Below are 12,294 nucleotides of genomic sequence, written 5' to 3'. Positions count from 1 at the left end.
CATAGTGTTGTTTATTTACACTATTGTCTATGAGAACAATCCATTCTTTGTGGAAGTATAAGCTGTTTGGTACCATTATGACACATCTAACATAGTTTTTACTATTACTAACAATAAATTACTATTATGTGTTAATATCTATTACAAGAATTACAATCATTCATGTTGTAGATTTTCTACTATTTAATTCCTTTTGCATAATCTGCATATTCATGTAATATTTCTCTGGAATTTTTGTGTTTAAAGGAACTTGGTAATCTCTCAGTATCATGCAACGTTAGGACTGGAAATGCTAGTATCGAACATCTACCCCGACAAACACACGCTACATTATTTTACTGCAGAAGAAAAAAGGCTCAGAGATGTAAACACTTTTCTCAAACAGATCCAGAATAAAATCGGAGTTAGGCAACGGCCACTAAAAATGAAGGGACTCTTTGCAGGACCACAACATACCATCATTCAGGTCACGCACTGCAACATTCCAGGGAATGGCATTCATATTGTAACACGGTTTAGTAGTGCCCCATTTGTGTGCAGTATACAACTGTGCAGCCATACATCAATGTCCTAACCCTGCTTTATGTTTGTTTCTTAGGTAAATATGTTCTGTATCCTGTAGCTCAAGTTCTCTGACTATAGCTAAAATGATGAAGAGATGAACACTTCATCCTATGGGGCAGCAGATCCATAAGATGGACAACTTATGCTTGGTTCACAAAAAATTAACTAGACTAAACAAATTTCTCTCTTGGAAATTGAAAGAAAATGCAGTTACTAGTGGAGATAGAAAATGAAAACAGAAACACACTGAGCAATGCCATTAAGTAGAAGAGAAAAGGAATAGCTGATAAGTCATGCACAAGCAAAAATTATAAAGGACTAGAAATTATGAGTGAACAGAGGAGGCAGATTGCTGGACAAGGAATGGAAAAGATCGAAGAAAAGTAGAGACCATGTTGGCCTGAGAGACAGAACTGGGTAGCAACTCCTTTAGCAAAATCTTGAGCTGATTCATACTGTTGAGCCAGTTCTGGGTTTGCTTTAAATATTTGATTTTAACTCTTTTAGGTAAGGTCACTATTCTCAAGTTCATCACAGCTTTACCATTCTCTACTGTCTTACGGCTCGACACTTAAAATAATTACATTGTCTACCTGACTTTTGAAGGGATTCCAATTTATCACCAAGGACAACTTCCATTCCAGAACAAGCTCTGATTTTATTTTCCATCCAGTCTAGCTGTATCTCTGTTACTTTTTAATTTCAGTGTGATCTCAATGTTCTTACTCTGAAGCTTGCTTTGCCTGAGCTATTTTGAGTGGGCCTCTCTCCCTTACTATAAGTACAGACATCAATAACTGTCCCAACTGGAGCATCGGACCTTTTCACATTAAGTTCAAAGCTCATTTAACGACACCATCAGCATTTCATGACCTGTCTGCTGAATTGTTTATTTGAAAAATTCCCTCTACTTCATCACCAATTTTGCTATGTGCAGATGAAATTTCAACCTGGCTGACAGAACTTAATGGTTTCAAAACTAACTTATATTGAATTCTAGATTAGAAAAAAAGGAAAGAAGGCACGAAGAGAGAAAATGGAAGGAAGGATGGAAGAGAGAGAGAGAAAATGGAAGGAAGGGAGGGAGGGAGGGAGGGAGGGAGGGAGGGAGGGAGGGAGGGAGGGAGGGAGGGAGGGAGGGAGGGAGGGAGGGAGGGAGGGAGGAAGGAAGGAAGGAAGGAAGGAAGGAAGGAAGGAAGGAAGGAAGGAAGGAAGGAAGGAAGGAAGGAAGGAAGGAAGGAAGGAAGGAAGGAAGGAAGGAAGGAAGGAAGGAAGGAAGGAAGGAAGGAAGGAAGGAAGGAAGGGAAGATAGGATTACAACTAATAGTATTTTGATCCTTTGTTACATCTAAAGAGACCATGGTCTATCTTAAGCCTCATAGAGTTGGGCTTCTCCGTTTAGTATACGCTTGTAATGTTTTCTTTTGGTAGCTTTCAATATTTTGCTCACCTTTATTGTTTTCTACATCACACTTTATCTAAGGTTATCCATTACAGAATGGAGATTTCAAATACTTCAGGCCTCTTGCTCATACATCCAGACTTTTGAGGGAAAGTGACTTACAAATTTCAGAATTTCCAGGAAAAAAAAAATCTATATAGATAGTAGAAGATAGGCTTATACTCTTTATGTTTCTCCATGTCATTTATCTCTAGTGTTAGAGACTGGAATTCTGTGACTGTGGTGTCTTGGGAACAAAGAATGGACAGAGAGAAAGGATGCATCTGAAGTAGAAAGCAAACATTAGGTGGCAGATTTGAGGTTATTGCATATCTGCTTTTGTCAATAATAATAATAAACTGTTATATGAACTTGACATATTGCATACGAAAGGCTATTTAATTCCTTGCATAATCTGCATATCCATGTAGTATTTTTCTGGAATTTTCATTTTTAAAGGAACTTGGTAATCTCCCAGTATCACAGAATGTTAGGACTGGAAATGCTATTATCAAATATCTACCCACTCCCCCCACACACACTCTGTTATTTTACTGCAGAACAAAATAAAGTCCAGAGATGGCAACCTTATAAAATTTTTATTATTGTTTCCGTTTTATAGATGAGAAAACTGAGATTAACTTTACATTATTTCAAAGGTCTCATACGTAGATTTAATCATTGCAAGTCTAGTGCTCTTTCCCCTACACCAAGCCTGATTTTCACTACGTCAAGGTCATGCACAAGTTGAAACTCATACAGCTGACTGGCATCTCTACTTCTCTTTCATTGGATTTTGTTGAGGATGGGATGACACTCACTCTGCCTGGATTGCTGCATCATTTATATTTAATTTGCTTTTCGTTTTCTCAGCATGTCTTTATGCATCACTACCCACTGGATTTAACATTTCTCAGAGAGGCAGATGTAGATAATATCTGCAGAAAGTTAAAAAAAAAAAAAAACTTAAAAGAACTTAAATTTGCCAACAGAAGAAATGAGTGATCTGAATCTGAAGATGAAAATGCCAGTTGTCTACAAGATTGACTTACAGGTGAAACAAGCACAAAGACAGTGAACCAAAACATCTGCCTCTTAGAACTCCCTCAGAAGCACACAACAACAGCTCTTTAGAAATATTTCGCTGACAGTCCCCCATAACATCAACTGTGTGGTTGTCACATTTGAATGGTGATATGTTGGATGGAAAGAGGCCAACAGACACAGTTAGAGGGTGTAATATTTCTTTAATGGCAAAGGATTTGGAAACATCAGAATATAGTTACAGAAGTCAGGAGATAATACAGTATGCTGCCAGATAGAGTGAACCCCCAAGTTTTTCCAAAGTTCACCACGGATAACCTATGGCTAAGGATAATGCCACCCATCTAGGAGGAAGATTTTGCCATGTGGGAGAATTTTCCTCATTCTCAAGGCAATCCCGATTTTCACCTTTTGGAACTCCGTCTATACTGAAGAGCTGCATGTAACTCACGCAGACAACCTCAACGAAATCATGAGTGCATCACATACTGGGTTATTTAAGATCTTTGGAGTCCTGGGTGACACAAACGGTTAGGCACTTCACTACTAAAAATGTTGGTGGCTTGAGCCCATCCAGAGGTGCCTCGGAAGACAGGCCTGGTGATGTGCTTCTGAAAGTTCACAACCTTGAAAACCCTATAGAGCTCTTCCATTTTGCACACATGGGGTCACTGTGAGTCTGAATCAACCTGATGGCAACTAACAACAACAACAAGGTCAGTTCAAAGTCGCTGGGTGGTGCAAAGAGTTAATGCATATAACTAACTGAAAGAATGAAGGTTCACACTCACTCAGAGGCTCCTTGGAAGAAGACCTGGCCATCTGCTTCTGAAAAATCCTATGGACTGTAGCTCTACACTGACACGTAGAGGGTCTCCATGAGTCAGAGTCAACTCAATGGCGACTGGTTATTTAACTAGTAAGGCCAATTCCTGAGGAGTACTTCTCAGCAGATCTTTAAGTCTGTCTGAGGTCCACTGTAGAAGCAGCACAATCAAATAATATAAGGTGGCTAACTACACAGAGAAAGTAGATTTGCATCTCAGTTTATTGCGATAATTGTGTATTCAGAATTAAAGATTTTGATGATTTCTAGAGCTCTTGAAAAACAATTAAAAAAAAAAAAGGTTGCTGTCAAGTCGATTCTGACTGATAGTGACCCTGTAGGACAGAGTAGAACTGCCCTGTAGGGTTTCCAAGGAGCATCTGGTGGATTCAAACTGCTGACCTTTTGGTCAACAGCTGTAGCACTTAACCACTACGCCATCAGAGTTTCCATCAAATAATTAGAAGGAAAGAAATGCTAATGGGACACAATATTATTGTCTGAGCAGGGGAGTTTGCCACATGAATCTTTGCTGCTGTTAAAATACTACTTGAAAAGGGAGGTGGTTTCATGGATAATGCTGTGATAACTTAAATGCTCTATCAAAGGCTGATTACAGTTGATAATAGCAGTGTGTTTTGTGACTAGAGTTCTCTAAGTCCAATTGAACCCTCTACTGATGAACAGAAATCTTGCTGGGAAACACATCTTTCTGGTTAACAAAGGCCAGAGGAATTCTGGTACTTATGAAACAAGGCAACTCCATACTTTTTCAATAGTCACCCCCCCCAAAAAAAAGAGAAAAAACTTTGTTGTTGAATGGATTCTGACTCATGGTGATCCCATGTATAGAACTGTTCCATAGTTTTTCTTGGCTGTAATCTTTACAGAAGCAGATCACTAGATCTTTCTTTCACAGTGCCTGTGGGTGGGTTCAGTCCATCAACCTTTAGGTAGGTAGCAGAGTACAAATTGTTTGTGCCATCCAGGGACCACTTCCAACAGTACAACAGTGCCTAATTTCAGACATTGGTCCCACATTACTAGCTGTGGGACTGTGGAACTTGACAAGCGGTGTCCTCAGAGGTGAAATAATGATTGTACAATTTAACTTACATAGAAAGAAGAGACTGGATCTCGTGGCTCCTCGGGGTCTTCTTCAGTTCTCATACATGAGTTTTTGAACATTGATTTTAATAACATTTTAAGATGAGATTTAAATGTATCTTCTCATTAATATTCTAATGGTCTAATATGCAAAAATATTTCACTTTTTAATCACATGCGTAAGCTACTCTTGTTATGGGCCAAGGAGTGCTAACATAATAAACAATAATTATATTCTATAAAGGGGTATAAGAAACCTTGGACATAAGTTTAATTCACTTTTGAAATAAATTAATTCTTCATCATGGTCACAATAAGTGGATTTTCTTGGGCTTTAATATTCAAAACTGATCTGTATTATCTTGCTATACTCTCTTCTCTTTGGGCTAGTAAGAAAAAGAAGTGTCATGATCTTAGATTACATGAGATATAGCTCCATACACATTGCCAATGGCTCATAGCGACTCCATAGGACAGAGTAGAACTGCCCCATAGGGTTTCCAAGGAGAAGCTAGTATATTCTAACTGCCCACCTTTTGATTAGCAGCTGAGCTTTTTAACCAATCTACAACCAATGCTCCATAAAAACAAAAACAAACAAAGAAAAAACTCTTTGCTGTTGAGTCATTTTCAACTCATAGCAACCGTATAGGACAGAGCGGAACTGAGTTTCCAAGGAGCAGTTGATGGATTTGAACTGCTGACCTTTTGGCTAGCAGCTGTAGTACAAGGATAGCTCTTAACCACTATACAACCAGGGCTCCATAGGATTCCCAATATTGCTACTCTGGAAGCTGGAAAGGACACCGAAAAATCCTTTGCTGAAGAATTTTCTGGAAAGCAACCTGTTTTCCCCCTAATACTGTCTTATCCAGTTGCACTGGACAACCTACTCGTGACTTGAGGTATTAAGGTAGAAATCTTTTTATCTTGCTCTTAAAGGAGAGCTTGAAAATTATCCTCTGTTCTTGAGGCATATCTGGTCAATGGCCCCACTGCCCAGATTCTGGGCAAAGGTCCATTGAGATCAGCTCCATCTTCCAGGTCCACTCCACTAGCATGGCAATCCTGCCCCCTCAACTTTGAGGTGAAGCCCCATTCTCTTAAAATAGAGATACTAGGCCTACAACTGCCCTAAGCTAAACTGCTGTTAGATTGTGTATGGGTATTCCCATTCTTCCTGTTTTGCTTTATTTAAGGAAAAGTCAGTAGAGACAAGGCAGAATGTAGTAGAAAAACAATAATTTGTTGTTGAAAAACCTGTAATTACTTATTTACTCTTTACCTCCCTCCTATCTTTCGGAAACCATTCATCAGGCCTCGCTGAGTTCAGAAGTTGTCATTCCGTAGAGCACTGGATGAGTAGATACACAGGAAATAGCCCCTTTTAGGGGTATGTTTAGGGGTAACTTGTTAGTTGCATTTCACTTTTAAAGACTTGATTGCCCTTTCTAGAAATGGGAAATTGCAAGCTTAAAGGATTTTTAGGTTGTTCCACAGATCAATAAAAACAATAATAATGAGGCTATGATATGAAGGAAGTGTTTTAGACCAAAAAAAAAAAAAGAGGAAATGAAAGAGGGAAAGAAGAAGGGGCAAGAGCACAAACATGAGGAAATATTGTTATTGCTCTTGTAAATTCCTGAGTTCCTTTCTTTGACAGCACATTACACAGGACACCTGTAGCCTAAAAAAAAAAAAAAAAAAAACTAGCTAAGGTTTTTTGGGTTCTCCTTGAGTCACACACTTGTGCAGACAGTATAGGCATTCTCCAAATGGCAAGACTGAAGACTTCTAGAGAACTCTTTCTTTAGAAAGCTGATGTTGTTAAGAGTATTGGATCCTCTAATCAGAGCAAAGTATGTCTATCAAATCACCAAATCTTCAATGTGTATTTTTTAATACTATGCATTTCAAAAGACTACAGTTATTTTCAAAAATTGGGAGAAGAACCCAGAGGACTGAATTTCTAATAAAGACGTAATCAGAAGAGGAAAATTTCATTCACTAGTATTTGTCTCATGCAAATGAGACTCCGAAAGGTATGCCCAGGTTACAAAATGTTTTCATCTACCCACTTCTTCGTAGGATAAATTATTTCAACTAGAGGGAGGGCCATGTTGTGGGGCTTTGGGAGAGTTACGGTTGGGGTCAATCCAAATTGTTTTTCTTGATACCAGGGTGTAGCAGCACCATTTTGTGCTTGGAAGACCTACAACTATAGGGAACTTAATTTACCCAGGACACAGTTTGAAATCCTTCCCCACATCTGAGCTTAGACGATACTTCCCGTGGGCTACTCCCAGCCAATGACTGAGGGATGTAGATCTTCCTCGGAGATGTAGAACTCTCCGATGCTCACTTTGGTTAAACGACTCCCAACAGCCTTGCAGAATTCTTAGCCTGCATGGCAGGTGTAAGCCCTTTCCACCCAACCTTCCTTTCTTCTCTCCTTCTCTCAGGGTCAGATTTCATCACTATCTGTGACTCTCTGAGCCTTTCCCAGCACCTTCCCATTTTTTTTATCAGCTATATTCCCTAATAAAGTCCTTCCATAATTCTTCCCATCTTGCCATCTACTTATCAGAAGACTAGGTAGGGCGACCAGCATCCCAATTTGCCTGGGATTGTCCCCAGTTTTAGCACTGAAAATATTGCATTATGAGAACTCTCTTAATCTGTGCAAAACAGGATGGTTCGTTACAATAGGACTAGGTCAATTTTACACGCGTTGAGACATTTGTTTTATTTGTTCATTTATTCATCCATTCACATATTTATTTATTTATTATTTTGAGAGATTTTTTCGATGTAAACATCACCTGTTGACTTTTCAGAATCTGCTATAAAGACTACACTGCTTGTTAAACCTGGTATGTTGTTTCTTTTTAGCAAAGTCAAAGGGGCTAAATTCTATGCCTCAGTACAGCATGAAAAGAGACTGCTGTAGCAAATGTAGGTGCCAGTGGACAGGGTATAACTGACGCCCAGTTACAGGTGAATTTCAGATCTTATGTGCCACACCATGGAGATGGTTATCATGTAGGTGGTCCATACAGGAAAGATAAATGCCTCAATCTTAGGTGTCTTTCTTTTTCCTGTGGACAGTCATTAAGCATGTACCACGATGAGTCGGAATCGACTCGACGGCAGTGGGTTAGTGGGTTGATATGCTAGACAGGAGCCCTGTTGGCCCAGTGGTTAAGAGTTCAGCTGCTAAACAAAAGGTAAGCAATTTGAATCCACCAGTGGCTCCAAGGGAGAAAGACCTGGCAATCTGCTTCACCAAAGATTTACAGACTTAGAAACCTTATGGGACAGTTCTACTCTGTCCTATAGGGTTGCTATGTGTCAGAATTGACCCCATGGCAACAGATTTGGCTTTGAGTGATGTACTAGGCCTTTGGTAGAATGATTTAAGGACAAGAAAACATAGTCCCTGCCCTCACAGTGCTTAGCAGTTCAGCAGTGTCAAACATACATTTAAAATGCTTAAATATATGGTAATGTGATTGGTATAATGGAGGTATGAGTGAGTGAAGTAGGTAGAGAGGGATTATGTAAGTCAGCCTGGAGAAATCTGCAAGGTTTTTAGAAACGAACTGAGACTTGAAAGGAGGATAGGAGTTTGTCTTTTATCAAGCAGGTAATAAATATTTTAAGCAATGGAAAAAACATATGCAGTGGCATGGAACTGTAAACTCATCTGGCCCTTTAATTAAAGCCCTGTCAGCTACAGATATTTGGAGAATCAAGTGGAAAGGTGAAAAGGGTGGGAAGTGCAGCTGGACAGATGTGTGGGGTCCACCATCTGAAAAACTTTGGGTGTCATGAAAAGAACTTCAGTATCTTGTAAGTGACTGGTACAAGGGAAGACCACGGAAAAAGCGCGTAGAAAGAAGACAAGTTTTTGTATTAGAAACATCTGTGTGTAGGAAAATTAGGAAATAGAAAAATTGGGAGATTGGGCCTAGAGACAGAGCCACACACAAAAAGGGATTGATGGACATAATCCAGGTAGATGAGAATGGTATTTGTAGAAGATATATGGAAAAGAAAATGAAGTGTACTTTTTTGGGGGGGGGAGGAGCAAGGAGGTCATGGAAAATTCTAAATTTTACTATCGCTTTCACAAACACATATCATTAGCACTCAATCATATGTGTCTATTGATATATCCATTGCTAAATTTTATTAAATCAATGTTCTTTTTTTTTTTTTTTTAATTGGGCAAATATCAGTTGCCAATTAAATTTTATGTCTTTTGGAAGAAATTTAAAAATAAAGCCTTTACTAGTTAACTAACTTATGTATGTATGTATGAATGTATTTGAACAGAGTCTTATTCTACCCAACACCCAGGAATTTACAAGCACTTTCTAGGAAATGTGTACTAAATATATTTTCTGATTTCAGCGAAATTGAAGAAATCCTATTAGGAATACGCATTGCTTAGCTAACTATTGATCCCAGAGGCACACAGCTGGTGGAAAATCCAGACTGCGCTGGGTCGGTCTGTCTATGCATCAGACTTCCACCAGGCAAGCTAAGTAATTTTTTAATTTTTTTCTTGCTGCTTCAGCAAAATGAAAGGAATATTTCCCAATCCAAAGTCAAGTTATCCCTGCATTTTGGGGGATGTATGCCACATTTTTAATAGTATATTTAGGTATATTTAAGGTAATTTATTTTTTATTTGAAATACTTATATATAAGATATTTATATCTACCATGCTTTCTTTTGAAATTTTGGAGCCCTGGTGGTGCAGTGGTTAAGTGCTCAGCTGTTAACCAAAAGGTCAGCTGTTTGAATCCACCAGCCCCTCCTTGGAAACCCTATGGGGCAGTTCCACTCTGTCCTATAAGGGTGCTATGAGTTGAAGTCCACTTGATGGCAACGGGTTTGATTTTTTTGATTTTCTTTTGAAATTTCAGGCTCCTATACGAGTGCTAAAACCTTATGACATGTACCTTTATCAAATTTGCACATATTTTGGTTCATTAGATCTTCCTAATACATTGAAGTTATTATTTTCCATCTTTAAAAATGAGACCAACAAAAGAAAAACAACAAACAAAAAAACATTTGCCCAAGGTCACAAGGAGGTTAAAGAACAGAACCCAAATCAAATCAAACCCAAACCTATGTTTCCTACTTCCCTCTATAAGCTTTTCTGGTATCTGTCTTCCAATTTCTCTACTGTATGCTAGGAATGAGGAATTTTAAAGATTATTGAGAAAAGTTTATGCAATCAATCAACAAATGTTTGAGTGTCTCTTAAGTGTCAGGAAATGAGACATTTATAAAACAAAGTCGAGCAGAGGCAAACCGCTTTGTTTTCCTTCTGGGAAGTGAGGAAGGCTACTTTTCCCAGTCCTCTTGTATTTGGGTTCTTGTATTTTTTTTTCTTTTTTTAATGTTTTGGGCAACAGAATGTTAGCCACTTGCAGTCACTTTGTCTTATCCTCTGCTCTCTCTCCTTCGTTGTCTTCAGTCCATATGATGGAGAGAATGAGGAGACCCACTTGATCCACTAGATGGATGGAGTCTCATCCCTGATTCATCATATGAAAATTGCCTGACAAACATTTAATTGTACTGTTAAAAGCGAGCAATAAGCTTTTGTTGTAATAATCCACAGAATATTTTGGAATTATTTATTATAGCATCTGAATGTTACATACTCTTACTAAAACAGATAATATTTTTTCTGCCACCACTTACTCCTTTCTATTATAATCCTCGCTTGGTATATTGGAACACCCTATAACCTGATCTTTCCTCATACTCTCTTGCTCTCCTCCAATCTATTTTCCAATTCCATCCAGAAATATTTTTAAAGCAAACATTTGTTAACTACAAACCTGTTATAGGTGGGTTGATTTGTGTTCCTTGAAACATATATTCAATTTCTTTCCCCTAGTACGGGTGATGCTGTGTGACTTAAAGCCAGGAAAGGTGTGCGTCAGGATTGCATCCTTTCACCATACTTATTCAGTTTATATGCTGAGCAAATAATCCAAGAAGCTGGACTATATGAAGAAGAACGTGGCATCAGAATTGAAGACTCAGTAACAACCTGTGTTATGCAGATGACACAACCTTGTTTGCTGAAAATGAAGAGGACGTGAAACTCATACTGATAAAGATCAAAGACTATCCTCAACATTAAGAAAACAAAAATCTTCACAACTGGATCAATAAGCAACATCATGATAAAAGGAGAAAAGATGGAAGTTGTCAACGATTTCATTTTGTTTGGATCCACAATCAATGCCCATGGAAGCAGCAGTCAAGAAATCAAATTATGCATCATATTGGACAAATCTGCTGCAAAAGACCTCTTTAAAATGTTGAAAAACAAAGATGCCACCTTGAAGATTAAGGTACTGATCCAAGGCATTGTGTTTTCAATCTCATATGCATGTGAAAGCTGAGCAATGAATAAGGAAGACTGAAGAAGAATTGATGCCTTTGAATTATGGTTTTGGCAAAGAATAATGAATATATGATGGACTCCCAAGTGGTGTGTGTGCCAAAAGATCCAACAAATCTTTCTTGGAAGAAATACAGCCAGAATTCTCCTTAAAGTAAGGATGGCAAAGCTTCGTCTCACACGCTTTGGACATGTTATCAGGAGAGACCTGTCCCTGCAGAAGGACATTATACTTGGTAAAGTAGTGGGTCAGCAAAAAAAAAGAAGTCCCTCAATGAGATGGAGTGACACAGTGGCTGCAACAACAGGCTCAAGCATAACAACGATTGTGAGAATGTCGCAGGACCAGGCAGTGCTTTGTTCTGTTGTACATAGTGTTGCTATGAGTAGGAACTGACTCGGCGGCACCTAACAACAGCAACAGTACAGGTGGAAGTGAATATACTTGGAAAGAGAGTTTTTGTAGATGCAGCTAGTTAACATGAGGTCATACTGGAATAGGGTAGGTCATAATCCAATAAGAACGATATCCTTATAAAAACAAACACAGAAGGACAGACAGAGTGAAGATGGCCATTTGAGGACAGAGGAAGAGATTGGAGTTTATGTTGTCAGAAGCCAACTAATGCCTGGGGCCACCAGATGCTTGGAGAAACAAGAAAGCGTCTTCCCTTAGAACATTCTGAGAGAATATGGCCCTGCCAGAACCCTAACCCTGGGATTTTAGTGTCCAGAAATGTGAGCGAATAAATTTCTGTTGTTTCAAGCCACGTAGGCTATGATAGTTTGTTATATCGTCCTTAGGACACTAATACAATCTCATTGCTTAAATTTTTTTAATATCTTCCTAAAGTTCTAAGGATAAAGTCTCTCCT

This window comes from Elephas maximus, chromosome 12, assembly GCF_024166365.1.
Source record: "Elephas maximus indicus isolate mEleMax1 chromosome 12, mEleMax1 primary haplotype, whole genome shotgun sequence".
NCBI classification, from domain to species: Eukaryota; Metazoa; Chordata; class Mammalia; order Proboscidea; family Elephantidae; genus Elephas; species Elephas maximus.
Note: the sequence above shows the minus strand (reverse complement) of the source record.